General features: G+C 46.7%; 2 pseudogenes; both read left to right on the forward strand.

Annotated features, from left to right (window-relative positions):
* The window catches only part of LOC111972886 (kinesin-like protein KIF13B), an 86,943-nt pseudogene extending 77,807 nt beyond the window's left edge, over positions 1-9,136 (forward strand).
* Positions 9,137-9,335: 199 nt separating this feature from the next.
* Positions 9,336-16,863, forward strand: part of LOC111972887 (homeobox-containing protein 1-like) — a 25,772-nt pseudogene continuing 18,244 nt past the window's right edge.

Consider the following 16,863-nt stretch of genomic DNA (forward strand, 5'->3'; position numbering starts at 1 on the left):
TCATTGACCTCCAGACCAGTTGGTGGCGCTATAGAGGTCATTGACCAGAGTGGCACCATAGGATACTAGAGCAATAACTCTTGATCAAGTGGACTTTGTCTCATGCAAACTAATGTTAGGGTTATATTATGCAGACGAACAATGTGAAATAGTTCCTACATTATAGTTCTTGTTTTGTTATCCAACTGATCTTGTGTCCTTTTTGTCATTCCGTGAACCCCGTTCAATGCTGCTCACAGCTATATCTTCAGTTTGAAATGCATATAGACGTCCCCATGCACACAGCCCCTAGTTTCACCTATACTTTCATTTGACTATGAAGCAGAATTACAACATAAGATAAACAGTTTGAACAATTACTATTTTTGTTGTTGTTACAACAATACAGTAAAACATATCTAACAATATATGTAGATAATGTCTGCTGGAGGTCTGCTTCTCGTTTCCTCAGAGCTGGTCAGAGAGTAACCAGGATCTGTCAGTGTTCTCTCCGCCGTCCAACTCCAGACGCACCCTGCCTAGCTCCGCTCTGCCTCTGGCCCAGAACATCCACCCTGAGACTAGTGAGAACAACAAACAATGCCTCTTGTTACGTCACGGCTAATGATCGCTATCGCTAACCTTTTCCTCTTTTAGAACTGTAACTAGTGCTGCTCATCTGTTGGTTAATCTATCAGACCTGTCCTCTGTTTCTGTGGTTTCATCTGTTGGTTAATCTATCAGATCTGTCCTCTGTTTCTGTGGTTTCATCTGTTGGTTAATCTATCAGACCTGTCCTCTGTTTCTGTGGTTTCATCTGTTGGTTAATCTATCAGATCTGTCCTCTGTTTCTTTCTTTTTTCTCACTAATTTATTTCTTCATCTTTCCTTTCTCCTTAATTTTCCTCCTCTTTTTCCTCCTCTTATTCCACTTCTTCCTCTTCCTCCTCGGCCTCCTCCTTCCTCCCCGTCCTCTTCCTCCTCCTCCCTCCCCGTACCCCCTTCCTCCTCGTCCTCCCTTCTAGTACCCTCTCCTCTTCCTCTCCTCCTCCTCTTCTTCCTCTCCTCCTCCTCTTTCCTCTGCTTACCCTCTCCAGGTCTCTCACGGTATGCTCGTGCTACCTCTTATTTCTCCCCAGTCAAGGCTCTGGTTCCTCCTGTCCCTAAACTGCTAAAGTCCCTGTTCCCAACCAGGGAGGAGAAGAGAGACCTGACCCATGTCCCACAGCAGGTAAAGTACTAAACTAATAACACTACTGATCTCTGGTCAGTTCATAGACCAGACCCTTATCTGCCAGCAAGTATTTACACTACTGCTGAACATATTTGCTACCCTTTAACAGTAACATCTGCTTTGTGGTCAGTTCTTATTTGTAGCATATGCTTCATTGAGAGCAACAAAAAACACGTGCTGCCCTTAAACACTATATATATATATATATATAACCAACATTCACATTATCTCACACATGTAGTAACCTGCTCTATGTGAAGTGGCCATCTGTTACACTAGTGTTAGCAGTTTATGTTATTCTTTAATAACACAAACCCCAAAGCAAATCAGGGGGAGAAAAATAGATTTATTTGGAAAGGACAAATCATAGATATTATGCTGGGAAGTAGATGTTCAGTCTTCCTTGTCCTCAGTTTTTTTCTCTCCACAGAACAAAGGAACAGGATGCCATTTATAACTCCACCCCCCCCCAACCCCCTAGCCTGGGGTTGACCAATCACAAGTCCTTGCAGTACAACTGGGCCAATGGCCAAATAACAAGTATCCTGCTCCAGACTCAATGTACAGACCAACGAAAACGTAGCACACGTAGCTCTGAGTTCAGGACTGACATTTCACACATTCTAAACAGCTGTTGAACTATTTTCCCTATTAACCATTAGTACTCTGCGTTGTGTATTTATCTTCAAAATATTATTCTACTAGGGTATAATTTACAGTACCTCTGATAGTCTCTGTATGGGAATATTCTCCAGCAGTGTGAAGGAGTGGTGGAGTGGACAGGAGAGATGTATATGACAGTGGTTGTGTTCCAGGTGTTATCGGCTGAGCCCAGAGGATGACAGGGTAGTTCTGTTTTGACCTGCTGACTATGCCCTCAGTAGGTTCTTCTCCTGCTGCTGAAAAGAGCATCTTCCAAGAAAAACATCAGAAAACAATCACCTCTCATTTCTGACTGTGATTCCAGAATTCCACTAGAACTCTGATTGTGCTGTTACAGCTGATCTGCTTTGTGTCGTTTCTCACCTGAACCCATGACTGTGGCTGTCCTCCACTTCCCCTTATCTGAGGAGACAGGGCTTTGGAATGTTTAGCTGTGTAAAAACATTTTTTTTAAATATATATATATTTTTTACCCTTTTATTTAACTAGGCAAGTCAGTTAAGAACAAATTCTTATTTTCAACGACGGCCTTCGAACAGTGGGTTAACGGCCTTGTTCAGGGGGCAGAACGGCAGAATCGGGGATTCGATCATGCCAAACCTTTCGGTTACTAGTCCAACGCTCTAACCGCTAGGCTATCTAGTGGTAATGGCCTTGATCATTCTTTACTTCATTCCCAGGGTTTTGAGCAGGTCAGAATGGAGGATGATTTAATAGAAAAGGGACATGAATCTGGATACTGTCCCTAGAGCAGAGGCTGGAATCTGGATACTGTCCCTAGAGCAGAGTCTGAAATCTGGATACTGTCCCTAGAGCAGAGGCTGGAATCTGTATACTGTCCCTAGAGCAGAGGCTGGAATCTGGATACTGTCCCTAGATCAGAGGCTGGAAGAGAGCTTGAGCCTGTTTTCTGTAATGACATCTATGATTGATTTAACTGTCATGTACTCTGTGAAACATCTCTGATCAAACTTTTAACATATGTCCTCATCTTTAGCCCCTCCCTCAGAGCCTACCTCGCATCGTAGTGCAGTCAGCAAGTGTTGAAGAGGACATGGATACAAAACTGAGTCACTTGGTAAGTTACTTGATCGTCTGTCCCTAGTAAGTATTGAGAAGCATGGTAATATGCTCGTCACCATTCATTACTTGTCTGTTTGGTTAATTCCACAGGTTCCCATTGGGGAAATCATCCCCCCAAAGTGCCAATCAGAGGCTGCGAAAACCATGCCCCTCCCCCCGGCTATCATCCCTCCCATCATCCCTGAGATGGAAGACCCCGTCCCCAGTCCGGTCAGCGAGGCATCCAGCGGCTACATGTCCACCAGCGTCTCCACGGCAACCCTGTCAGAGGCTTACCTGATTTGTGGGGACCTCGCTCTGTCAGCCAATCTCAATCCAGATGGCTTTGAGGTGATGCACAGGTCGTTTGAGTCCGACATCGGTCGGTGTCTTCATCGGGAGTCTAACATGGCCGGCCAGGAGGAAGAGAGGGATGCTTCTCAGATACCTCAGGCCACTGCTTCTYACCTGGAGGCTTCAGAGAAACAGAGGACTGGTACTAGTACTCCCCAGGCAGACGGGACTGGTATTGATACACTCCGAGCAGAATCTTCTCTCCCATCGGAACCACATGGAACCTCCGCAGAACCTCTTCTCATATCAGAACCCTATGAATCCTCAGGAGAACCTGAAGATATGACTCCACCAGAGTCACTGACACACAAGTTTACACAAGACTACTACAGACTACTACCGTGTGAAGGATCAATCCAACCAGAGTCACTGACACTGTCTACACAAGAACAGTCTGTAGTATCTAATGAGTCTAAACCACCAGTACAGCCAGTCAAGTCTGTACAAGAACAACTGACACAGTCTTCACCAGACAAGTTAACAGAAAAACTGTCTGTAGTATTAGACCAGTCAGAACCACCAGTCCACATAAAAGACCCAGTCCAGTTAGAAGAACCACCAGTGGAGCCAAAGTCACCTCGGGAACAGTGTGAGGAAACAGCTGAGTCAGCACCTCTAGACCAGCTAGCACCTCTAGATCAGCTAGTACCAGCAGACCAGCTCGCACCAACATACAAGCTAGCACCGGCAGATCAGCCTGAACCTGCACTTACCCCTGTAAAGCCTCTGGTTGTCGAGCTTGCACCTAGCCAGCCAGCCGAAGCTCCAACCCTGGCTCCAACCGTAGCTCCAACCCTAGCTCCAACCCTGGCTCCAGCTCCAACCCTAGCTCCAACCCTAGCCCCAGCTCAAGCCCCAGCCCTAACCCTGGCTTCAGCTCCAATCACTGCTGTTGCTCCTGTCCCACCCAAAGCCCCTCTCTTAACCTCTGTCCCAGCCCCTCCCCTAACCCCTGTCCCAGCTCCTGTCCTAACCCCTGTCCCAGCCCCTCTTCCAGCCCCTGTCCCAGCCCTTCTTCCAGCCCTAGTTGTCAAACCTCCCAGTAGCTCGGCAGCCAACCCATTCAAGATCCAGAAAGTAAGTACGTCCGATCTGAAGTCCTTCCATCCTATCGTAAATGAGGAGGAGAGCCAGGCCAGGAACAGTGGTCTTAGTGCTGATCTCTCTCTCCCTCTGGAGATCATCTCTGACTCAGACGAAGGAGACACAGCCACAGAGGTGCCTGACTGGCTGAAAGAGGGGGAGTTTGTGACTGTAGGAACTAATAAAAGTGGCACGGTGCGCTACGTGGGACCTACGGATTTCGCAGACGGAACCTGGGTCGGAGTGGAGCTGGACTTACCTGCAGGTAGGTAGAAGAGGTTACCATGTGATGTGTTCTGATTTGTATTTATTTTTAACTTTACGATTCTGCTGTAGTTCTTGTGATGGCTAACTAAGTCTTGCGTGTTTGTGTGTGTGATATATTTTGAGTAAATTAACATACCCAGTGTTGGATGTCTCACTGGCTCTTTCTCTATCCAGGGAAAAACGACGGGTCTGTGGGTGGAAAGCACTACTTCCACTGTAACCCTGGTTACGGGGTGTTGGTGCGTCCTGATAGGGTGAGCCGTGGAGGAGTCGGGGGCGGAGCTAAGGAGAAGCGGCGACAGCAGCAGAAGCGTCGCAGTGCTAACTTATCAGGGTCCAGCCCTAACCTGGCTGCCCTCACTGCCCTGGCCAAGGGAGAGGGGGCTGGGGCCGGTCGCAAAGGAGACAACCGTAAATCCTGGAACAGCTGAGAGGAGAGAGTAGCAGGGTTGGGGTCAATTTCATTTCAATTCAGTCAATTCAAGAAGGAAACTGGAATTCCAATTTCAATTTCCCCTGAACACTTCTCTAGAGATGCATTGAGGAAAATTTAAATTCGAATTTCAGTTTACTTCCCTAATTGCTGGAATTGAAACGAGATTGATCCCCAACCTGGTGGGTACTAGACACTACGCAATGCCACAACCAACTAGTAGAGGTGCAACCGAAAACCACAGCAACATATCAAGACATAAGAGGTGCACCTTTTTCTCATTTTAAATGTTCAGTCACTGATGGACAGATAGAGGAGAGGCCCAGTTCATGGTGCTGGCTGCATCAAGGAGTAGGATTAAGTTACCCCAAGTGATCTTGGGTCAGTTTGACTTTTRCCCCACTCATGGATAAGGTTAGTATTGGGGGGAGGGGAAGCTGATCCTAGATCTGTATCTAGGGGTAACTTCATCCCGGAGCCAGTTTTGTGTAGTTGCCCCTAGACACTGATCTTGGGTCAGTATAGCATTTTCTTCACTAATGGATAGGTTCGGGGGGGGGGATCCTAGATCTGATCCTAGATCTGTACCTAGGGCAGGGGTGTCAAACTCATTCCACGGAGGGCCCTAGAGTCTGCTGATTTTAGTTTTTCCCTTTCAATTAAGACTAAGACAACCAGGTGAGGGGAGTTCCTTACTAATCAGTGACCTTAAAGCATGAAACACACCGAGAATCTGACTGTCGATGGACTGCCGATAGGTACTTATCACAGTAGGAGGCCGTTCCTTCTCTTGCTAGAACAAAAGAGGTACCTGCTGCATGCCGACCCGGCTAGCTAGCTATGTTATGCTAGCAAACTAAACATTTGGCTAGGGACTGGCAGTATGGGATTATGGAGAGTGAATTAAATGGTTTCTTTGTCATCTTGCTAGGTAGTTATCTAGCTGTGGCCATCTGGTTAGTATCAACAAAGACTTTCTACTAGGCTTGGGTGATATACCTTATATCGGGGTATTTTCGAAATAGCGTTGGTATGATTTTCGATACCAATGGTTTGCTAACTTGCCAGRTAAATCGCTAGACGTCAAGGTGAAACTTCTTGTTTACAGCAGTGCCATTCAATCCCCTCCTGGATGGATCAAGATCCCTGATGCTTACATTTTTMGGGGCATTTCTTTGGTATGTTTTTTTATTTTTATGGCGCCCCCTTGTGTGCACATTTAGTAATACCGTATACCCTGGTATGGTTCAGAAACGGMATGAACATCTGGATACTTCCCGACCCTACTTTCTACGAAATAGCAACATTAGCGCAGATAGCTTGGAATCTAGACCATAAGCAATACGCACKGATATGCATTGCCAAACAACGCTACTGCCACCTTCTGGTTTGGAGTATTTTAACAAGGCTGAGTGGCTAACGACTTCAAAGGTCTTTGCTGTGTGAACACAAAAGAGAGATTGACTGCCGCACTGTTTTGGAGGTGCTAAGTACTGTCAGGTAAACGTTTGACAAGCCTACCGCTGTGTCTTAGCTTTAATTCATCAATCAAGTACAAGGGAGGCGGTGAAAACCTGCACACACTCAGCACTCTTTGGAATGAGTTTGACACATGACCTAGGGCAGGGGTTCTCAAAGTAGGATCTGCGGCTAGAACTTTCAATTTTTTATTTATTTTTTTTAATTTGGGGGGGGGGATATTACTAACAAAAGATTGAACGACTTTTGGCCAAGGTATCCGTGGAATAAGTTTTTAAAGTGTATTTATAGTAGTAATTTGTAATTTATGTTATTAACCCTGGAGGCTTACAGGGATATTGGAATCCACAGTACTCCACCAATTATCTTATTTTTTTTTTTACATAAATGCACTGTGATTTAAGTTCTAAAATGGCAAAGTTTGCTCTTTGCCTCGTGGCAAAATGTGTAGAATTCCAGGATAATAGTTTGAAAACTGCAACATTTTCTCTCTGATGGCATGAGGAGGGGCTTTTAAATGTTTTTTCTCCGGGCCCTAGACTTGGTTTGTTCAGCCATGCACTGCAGACGTCATAGTAAAACTCCCTGTAGGCTGTTTTTAACACACTGGACATGTCTTCTGATTATGAGCAGCGGGTCCTTGTTGAATTTTCTATCACAAAAGGGGTCCCAGGCCCCAAACAGTTTGAGAACCCCTGACCAAGGGGAAACTTCACCTCAGAGCTTTCTTTCATATCATCTGAATGTATTTTTTTGTCCTGATTGGGTCTCTCAGGTTCTCAAATAACACGTGCCATATTTTATTACCAGGGTTGCGTCAATTCCATTTCAATTCAGGAAATACACAAATTCCAATTATATTCAATGCTTTTCAATTAGGAATTTGGTTTGCTTTCTGAATTGACTGAAATTGAAATGGAATTAGCCCCAAACCTGGTTATTACCTATGTTAGTAGAACAGTATGGCAGAACAATATGTTATGAGTATCTGTTTTTAGCTAACAAGAAATATTCTGTGTGTATGAACTTTACTTAAACTGCTTGATTGGATCATTTTATGTTTGGATGTTATAAGGTTTTGGGATAGTGTGGGACAGGTAGAATGCAACCTGTATGTGTTTTATGTATACTGAACAAAAATATAACGCAACATGTGATGTGTTGGTCCCATGTTTAATGATCCTAGAAATTATCCATATGTACAAAAAGCTTATTATTCAAAAAATMTGTGCACAAATTTTACATCCCTATTAATGAGTATTTTTCCTTTGCCAAGATAATCCATCCATCAGACAGGTGTGGCATATCAAGAAGCTGATTAAACAGCATGACCATGACACAGGTGCACCTTGTGCTGGGGATAAAAGGCCACTTTAAAATGTGCAGTTTTGTCACACAATTCCACAGATGTCTCAAGTTTTGAGGAGCGTGCAATTGGCATGCTGTTGCCAGAGAATGTAATGTTCATTTCTCTACCATAAGCCACCTCCAATGCCATTTTTAAAGAATTTAGCAGTATGTCCAACCCGCCTCACAACCGCATGTAACCACGCCAGCCCAGGACATCCACATACCGGCTTCTTCAGCTGCGGGATCGTCTGAGACCAGACAGCTGATGAAACTTTTTTTTAATATATACTTTTTACCTCCTTTTCTCCTCAATTGGTWGTTACAGTCTTGTCCCATCGCTGCAACTGCCATACGGACTTGAGAGAGGTGAAGGTCGAGAACCATGCGTCCTCCGAAACACGACCCTGTCAAGCCGCACTGCTTCTTGACACACTGCTCGCTTAACCCGGAAGCCAGCCGCAAAAATGTGTCAGAGAAAACGCCGTACAACTGTTCAGCGTGCATGTGCCTGGCCCAACRACAGGAGTCGCTAGAGCGCGATGGGACAAGGACATCCCGGCCGGCTAACCCCTCCCCTAACCCGGGCCAATTGTGCACAGCCTCATGGGTCTCCCAGTCGTGGCCGGCTGCGGGATCGAACCCGGGTCTGTAGTGACGACTCCAGTGCATTAGACCACTGCGCCACTCGGGATGCCCACTAAGGAGTATTTCTGTCTGTAATAAAACCCTTTTGTTGGGGGGGGAACAACTAATTCTGGGTGGGTGGGCCTGGCTCTCAAGTGGGTGGGCCTGGCTCTCAAGTGGGTGGGCCTATGGCCTCCTAAGCCCACCCATGGCGGCGCTCCTGCCCAGTAATGTGAAATCTGTGGACTTTAGGGTCTAAGCAATTTATTTCAATTGACAAATTTCCTAACATGAACTGTAACTAATTTTTGAAATTGTTGCAATTTGCTTTTATATTTTTGTTCAGTATAGGATGGGTTCTGTTTTGTATGCAGATTTTGGTATTTATGTAATGTATTAGAGTGTTTAAGACATTGCACATTGGGCTTGTTTTTAATTATTTTTCAAATGTTTTATACGTGCATTCAGTCTGATCTGACTATGAATGTTCCATTTATTTCTAGATGGAAACTAGACATACATTTTTAAAAGATATAGATTGGATGACCACTAATCTCTTTTTGAATATCAATATGGTGTTACAATAAACTGTATACTGTAAATTTTTACCAAGTTTTATTTACAACTGAATTTTATTACATCTTTATCTACGCTTCCAAATGTCTAGGAACCTATAATGCTCCATTTGTCGGTAGGACATGTAGTTTGTGTCAAATTTCCTTGTTATCGCGCTGACCAAAATTAAACTACAACTCCCATGTAACTATCGTCAAGGTGTTTCTATCAATATGGCTGTTGTCAGTCAGACAAAGGCAAACAGTCCGCTTGTGATTGAAATCTAGTAAAAGGGCCGGGCACTCCTGCTACAATCTGGTGGTTGATCGATGTGTTGCTCCTGTTAATAAGTGGTTTTCCCCCGCCACACGGTGTTTTGTGGTGGTGCAATATTAAAGGGTCAAGTGTAAGGAGGCACATCGAGATAGCTAGCTACATAAGGTAAGATTTAATATATTTAGCAATCAAACGTTAGCTACTAGCCTTACAATCAGCTAGCTAGCCTATACATTATTTTCAATGGTGGATTAGCAGTTGTCTATCTTGCAATCTGGTTAAATAACCACCACATTAAATTTAACTGAACCCGTTGTCTAGTTAGCTAGTTAGCTAAATGCATGGCTAAAAGTCAGATGCATTTTTTTGAGTTTGCTAGCTTGCCAATATACTAGCAAGGAGTAGCTAGCTAACGTCATTATGCCAGTCTATTTTTACTCGATAGGTCTGTCTAGAAAGGCTAACAACTAGCCAGTACTAGCTCTATTTTCAGTGCGGTAGCAGCAACAGTTTTTTTTGTACCAACGGCCTTTGTTTACCTAGTTTGCCAGCAAGGTAGCTAGCTAACGATAATGCATTGCAGAATCACTAATGTAAACAAGTTTCTATCTGTGTGAATTATTTTTGCGTTTGAATCTGGGCTTTTCGCAGATGTGCTTGAACACCACAGAAATATGCAACTACTTTACGCACCCATTACCTGTATGACTAAATCAAGATATAGTTGTTAAAAGCTTATTTGTGGGTGGTGCCATGATGAGAGATGTTTACAGACCTAAAGAGCCTTACAAACATGCCGCACCACAGTKATTTATCCTCAGTTCTGACCAAGGGCAGAACGTGTGTAGTGACCAGCGTGTTGTTTGCTAGCTAGGCCTATACCATCTGTCAGAGGAGACCACTGAAGGATTAGGTCAACCAATGATGGGTTTATACCCTTGGTCAGAACTGAGGATAAATMACAGTTGTGTAACGGTCTCACACACCTTGTCTTGTGGTCTAACTAGAAGTTAACCTTTTTGTTAGCTTTMGGCTCRTTCTGGTTAACCCAGCTTTGTTAGRTAACCTACGGTCTAGTTAACAGTTAACTGGGTAAATATCTCCTGCTCAGGTGGGTAGGTAATGAATACAATAGCAGTGATTGAGCCTCATCTGGTCTGGGCTAACTGTCAACTAAGAGAAAGGGAAGAATCCCTGTAACAAATTGTTCAAAGACAACACCTGACACCTTTTCAGAATTGCCCCTATTCTATCACTTGTTGATAGATTAGAAATAGTTTAGGACTGTCGCTAGCAGTGGACAGGTTTTAATGGTGTGATGGTTTACTTAACCCTGGCAGCAGACTATGAAAATGGCAGTTTACTTTTTTAAATTTAAAAAAAAATGTAAATACAGATCAGTTGTCATGTTTGAGAAGCTAGAATTAGGCTATAGATCACTGTCGTATGGTGGTTCTAGAACTGAAAGTAAATCCAATGTAAAGTGCAAGCATGGATCTAGTGGTCAGAAGTGAATGCATTACCAGCCAATGCTTCACAAGATGGAAAATGTGCCGCAGCCTGGTTATGATGATATTGATTTCTATAACACAGTGAAATGCTTATGGAAAACCATGCGGGGAAATGTTTAGCCTATGGGGAAACCATGCAGCGGGGAAGTGCATTTATTATTGGTCTTAAAGCAGTAGAATGATTATGAGATAGCATCTGCTGCTGCTTTCAAGGTGACTTTACATGAATTGCCTGCTGTACCCAAAAGAAGCTCCCTCGTTTTTTTTTCTCACTCATACCTCCACTCCCCCTCTCTCTTTCGTTTTCATTCCTTCTCTCTCACGCTCTTCTTCCTCCTCTCCCTCTCCCCCACCTCTGTCCCCTCCTCCCCTCCTCCAGGATGTCTCATTACACAGACGAGCCTCGCTTCACCATCGAGCAGATCGACCTGCTCCAGAGGCTGTGGCGTACGGGCATGACCAAGCAGGAGATCCTCCACGCCCTGGACACCCTAGACCGGCTGGACCGCGAGCACGGGGACAAGTTCGGCCGTCGCACCTCCTACGGAGGAGGAGCAAATAGCTCTGTGTCCGACCCCAATAGCACCACCACAAACAACAACACTGCCTCTGTTTCTGCCGCCACCACCTCCTCAACAACATCCTCTTCCTGTAGTAGTAATAATAATAATGGCGCCAGTGGTATTGGGAGCAGTAATGTTACCAACACTGCCCTGGCCTCATCCTCCACCAACTCTACCGCCACACAGACACAGTACCTCCCTCCACGTGGAGGGCTCTCCCCCTCGCCTAGCAACAGCTACGACACCTCCCCACCACCCGGGCCGCCCCCGCCCTCTGCCATCCTCTCGTCCCCGGTGTCGCTGGTCGCCATGGTGCAGAACGGGGGGCGGGACAGCCTAGCGGCAACGCCCAATGGGAAGCTCTCGCCGCCTCGGTACCCAATGAATAGTGCTGCTGCCGTCAGGCCGTTCGGGTTCGAGGCCACGGAGGAGGAACTGGACATCGATGACAAGGTGGAGGAGCTCATGAGGTCAGTGATGATGTCACGGTGGGGTCAATAGAACTATATTTATATCCCTGAAATCCTGAACTTTGCAGTTTTTGTCCTCTTTGGCCATCATCCCACTTGTCATGCCAAACAGACTGGTATCCAGTCTGTGATCATATTCAATATGTCATTTTATACACCAGTCCACCACCACCAGGACTGTATCAGTTTATACACCAGTCCACCACCAGTTTATACATGAGGTCACCATCATCAGGACTGTATCAGTTTATACATGAGGTCACCATCATCAGGACTGTATCAGTTTATACACCAGTCCACCATCACCAGGACTGTATCAGTTTATACACCAGTTCACCATCACCAGGACTGTATCAGTTTATACACCAGTCCACCATCATCAGGACTGTATCAGTTTATACACCAGTCCACCATCACCAGGACTGTATCAGTTTATAGACCAGTCCACCATCATATCAGTTTATACACCAGTCCACCATCATCAGTACTGTATCAGTTTATACACCAGTCCACCATCTCAGTTTATACACCAGTACACAGTCACCATCTCAGTTTATACACCAGTCCACCCACCATCAGGACTGTATCAGTTTATACACCAGTCCACCATCATCAGGACTGTATCAGTTTATACACCAGTCCACCATCTCAGTTTATACACCAGTCCACCACCATCAGGACTGTATCAGTTTATACACCAGTCCACCATCTCCGTTTTATACACCAGTCCACCACATCAGGACTGTATCAGTTTATACACCAGTTCACCACATATCAGTTTATACACCAGTCCACCACCATCAGGACTGTATGTTTATACACCAGTCCACCACCATCAGGACTGTATCAGTATACACAGTTCACCATCATATCAGTTATACACCAGTCCACCACCATCAGGACTGTATGTTTATACACCAGTCCACCATCATCAGGACTGTATCAGTTTATACACCAGTTCACCATCATATCAGTTTATACACCAGTCCACCACCATCAGGACTGTATGTTTATACACCAGTTCACCATCATATCAGTTTATACACCAGTCACCATCATATCAGTTTATACACCAGTCCACCACCCCATCAGGACTGTATCAGTTTATTACACCAGTCCACCATCTCAGTTTATACACCAGTCCACCATCTCAGTTTATACACCAGTCACCACCATCAGGACTGTATCAGTTTATACCCCAGTCCACATCATCAGGACTGTATCAGTTTATACACCAGTCCACCATCTCCGTTATACACCAGTCCACCATCATCAGGACTGTATCAGTTTATACACCAGTTCACCATCATATCAGTTTATACACCAGTCCACCGCCATCAGGACTGTATGTTTATACACCAGTCCACCATCATCAGGACTGTATCAGTTTATACACCAGTCACCATCATATCAGTTTATACACCAGTCCACCACCATCAGGACTGTATTGTTATACACCAGTCCACCATCATCAGGACTGTATCAGTTTATACACCAGTCACCATCTCAGTTTATACACCAGTCCACCATCTCAGTTTATACACCAGTCCACCACCATCAGGACTGTATCAGTTTATACACCAGTCCACCATCTCAGTTTATATCACCAGTCACCATCATCAGGACTGTATCAGTTTATACACCAGTCCACCATCAGACTGTATCAGTTTATACACCAGTTCCACCATCTCAGTTTATACACCAGTCACCACCATCAGGACTGTATCAGTTTTACACCAGTCACCCATCTCAGTTTATACACCAGTCCACCATCATCAGGACTGTATCAGTTTATACACCAGTTCACCATATATCAGTTATACACCAGTCCACCACCATCAGACTGTATGTTTATACACCAGTCCACCACCATCAGGACTGTATCAGTTTATACACCAGTCCACCATCTCAGTTTATACACCAGTCCACCACCATCAGGACTGTATCAGTTTATACACCAGTCCACCATCTCAGTTTATACACCAGTCCACCACCATCAGGACTGTATCAGTTTATACACCAGTCCACCATCTCAGTTTATACACCAGTCCACCATCATCAGGACTGTATCAGTTTATACACCAGTCCACCATCATCAGGACTGTATCAGTTTATACACCAGTCCACCATCAGGACTGTATCAGTTTATACACCAGTCCACCATCTCAGTTTATACACCAGTCCACCATCAGCAGGACTATATCAGTTTATACACCAGTCCACCACCATCAGGACTGTATCAGTTATACACCAGTCCACCATCTCAGTTTATACACCAGTCCACCATCAGCAGGACTGTATCAGTTTATACACCAGTCCCACCATCTCAGTTTATACACCAGTCCACCATCATCAGGACTGTACCAGTTTATACACCAGTCCACCATCAGACTGTATCAGTTTATACACCAGTCCACCACCATCAGGACTGTATCAGTTTATACACCAGTCCACCATCTCAGTTTATACACCAGTCCACCATCACAGGACTATATCAGTTTATACACCAGTCCACCACCATCAGGACTGTATCAGTTTATACACCAGTCCACATCTCAGTTTATACACCAGTCCACCACCATCAGGACTGTATCAGTTTATACACCAGTCCACCATCTCAGTTATTACACCAGTCCACCACCATCAGGACTGTATCAGTTTATACACCAGTCCACCATCATCAGTGCATCTGTGACTGATATAGTCCTGTCTTTCAAAACACTTAAAAAGCATGAAAACATTTAGGCTACCACTATTTAATAACTATTATTAAGTCTGTGGTCCACCCAAATCAAAATGTATACCAACAGTTGTCCTGCCTAGGTCTCTTGATGTATGCATCTGTTATGTTACAAGGATAACAGGATGAATGCATAGCTGTGATGTACAGTAACTATAATGTATAAAAGCCCTGCTACCATGTCTCTTAGAAGGTGCATTATATTACATAATGTCCTGTAAGGAAGCATCGTTCAGAAACACTCTCCCTGGGATCAGTCTGGTGTTGCAGAGGGCTGCTGGCGTGGTTGGATTGGTGCTGTGTTCCACACACCCCACGTTATCCCCTCTACATGGATATTATCTTAAAGGAGGAATTACTGTTGGTGCATCCATTTTTGTACTTTTAATAAACTGCAGATCGCCCCTTAATGTGCTTGTTTCCTTCTGTTTTCTCAGCTCTGCTGGGTTTAGCTGTTGGCACCCTTCTCTACCCACCCTCCTCCTCCACTCACCACCCCTCCTCCTCCACTCACCACCCCCCTCCTCCACACCCTCCTCCTCCACTCACCACTCACCCTCCCCACCCACCCTCCTCCACTCACCACCCCTCCTCCCACTCACCACCCACCCTCTCCACCCAACCCTCCTCCTCCACTCACCACTCACCCTCTCCCCACCCTCTCCACTCACCACCCTCCTCCTCCACTCACCACCCCTCCTCCTCCACTCACCAACCCCTCCTCCTCCACTCACCACCCCTCCTCTCCACTCACCACGCCTCCTCTCCACTCACCACCCCTCCTCCTCTCACCTTCCCATCTTCCTCCCTCCTGATTTAGGGCCACCCAATGTCATCCTAATCCCTATATAGTGCACTACTTTTGAACAAGTTCCATAGGGCTCTGGTCTAAAGTAGTGCACTATATAGGGAATAGGGTGCCATTTGGGACGTTGCCTCGTGGTGACGATAAGCCAGCAGTCTTTCTTTGTGGGTCTATCTAATTTTAGCTGCGCCTCAATAAGGGAGGAGGAGGCTTGACTCATTCGATCTGGGAAATATGAAGAATAGTGGAATAGTGAGCACCTGCAGGCAGCATGGCTGTACACATCGTCTTACATCTCGTCAGATCAGGCTCTTTTTCTAGACAGGTCCCCACTTTCAGCCCACTAAATCCAATTGGAAGGGAAATTGCAGTAGGCAAGGAGCACAGATGGGGCACTCTGCCTGTCAGTAGGGTGTCACGCGCCCGCCTCTGCCTGTCAGTAGGGTGTCCGCGCCCGCTCTGCTGTCAGTAGGTGTCCCGCGCCCGCTCTGCCTGTCAGTAGGGTGGTCCGCGCCCGCTCTGCCTGTCAGTAGGGTGTCCGCGCCCGCTCTGCGTTCAGTAGGTTGCCGCGCCTGCGCCCGCTCTGCCTGTCAGTAGGGTGTCCGCGCGCCGCTCTGCCTGTCAGTAGGGTGTCTGCGCCCGCGCCCGCTCTGTCTGTCAGTAGGGTGTCTGCCGCCCGCGCCCGCTCTGCCTGTCAGTAGGGTGTCCGCGCCCGCGCTGCAGTTAGCTTCTGCCTGTCAGTAGGGTGTCCGCGCCCTCTGCCTGTCAGTGGGTGCCCGCGCCCGCTCTGCCTGTCAGTAAGGTGCCCCGCCCGCTCTGCTGTCAGTAGGGTTCCGCCCCGCTCTGCCTGTCAGTAGGGTGTCGCCGCTCTCGCTGTCAGTAGGTGTCTGCGCCCGCTCTGCCTGTCAGTAGGTGTCGCCGCGCCCGCTCTGCCTGTCAGTAGGGTGTCCGCGGCCGCTCTGCCTGCAGTAGGGTGTCCGGCCGCTCTGCCTGTCAGTAGGGTGTCCCGCCCGCTCTGCCTGTCAGTAGGGTGTCCGCCGCCCGCTCTGCTGTCAGTAGGGTGTCTGCCCGCCGCTGCCGCGTCGTCTCCCGCCCGTCTGCCTGTCAGTAGGGTGTCCCGCGCCGCTCTGGCGCTTCGTAGGGTGTCCGCGCCCGCTCTCCTTCATAGGGTGCCCGCGCCCGCTCTGCCTGTCAGTAGGGTGCCCGCGCCCGCTCTGCCTGTCAGTAGGGTGTCCGCGTCCGCTCTGCCTGTCAGTAGGGTGTCCGCCCCGCTCTACCTGTCAGTAGGGTTCCGCGCCCGCTCTGCCTGTCAGTAGGTGTCCGCGCCACTCTGCCTGCCCTAAGGGTGTCCCGCGCCCCGCTCTGCCGTCCAGTAGGTGTCCCGCGCGCCCTCAGTGCCTTGCCCGTAGGGTGAA

The sequence above is a fragment of the Salvelinus sp. IW2-2015 genome, linkage group LG14 (genome assembly GCF_002910315.2).
Source record: "Salvelinus sp. IW2-2015 linkage group LG14, ASM291031v2, whole genome shotgun sequence".
Lineage (NCBI taxonomy): Eukaryota > Metazoa > Chordata > Actinopteri > Salmoniformes > Salmonidae > Salvelinus > Salvelinus sp. IW2-2015.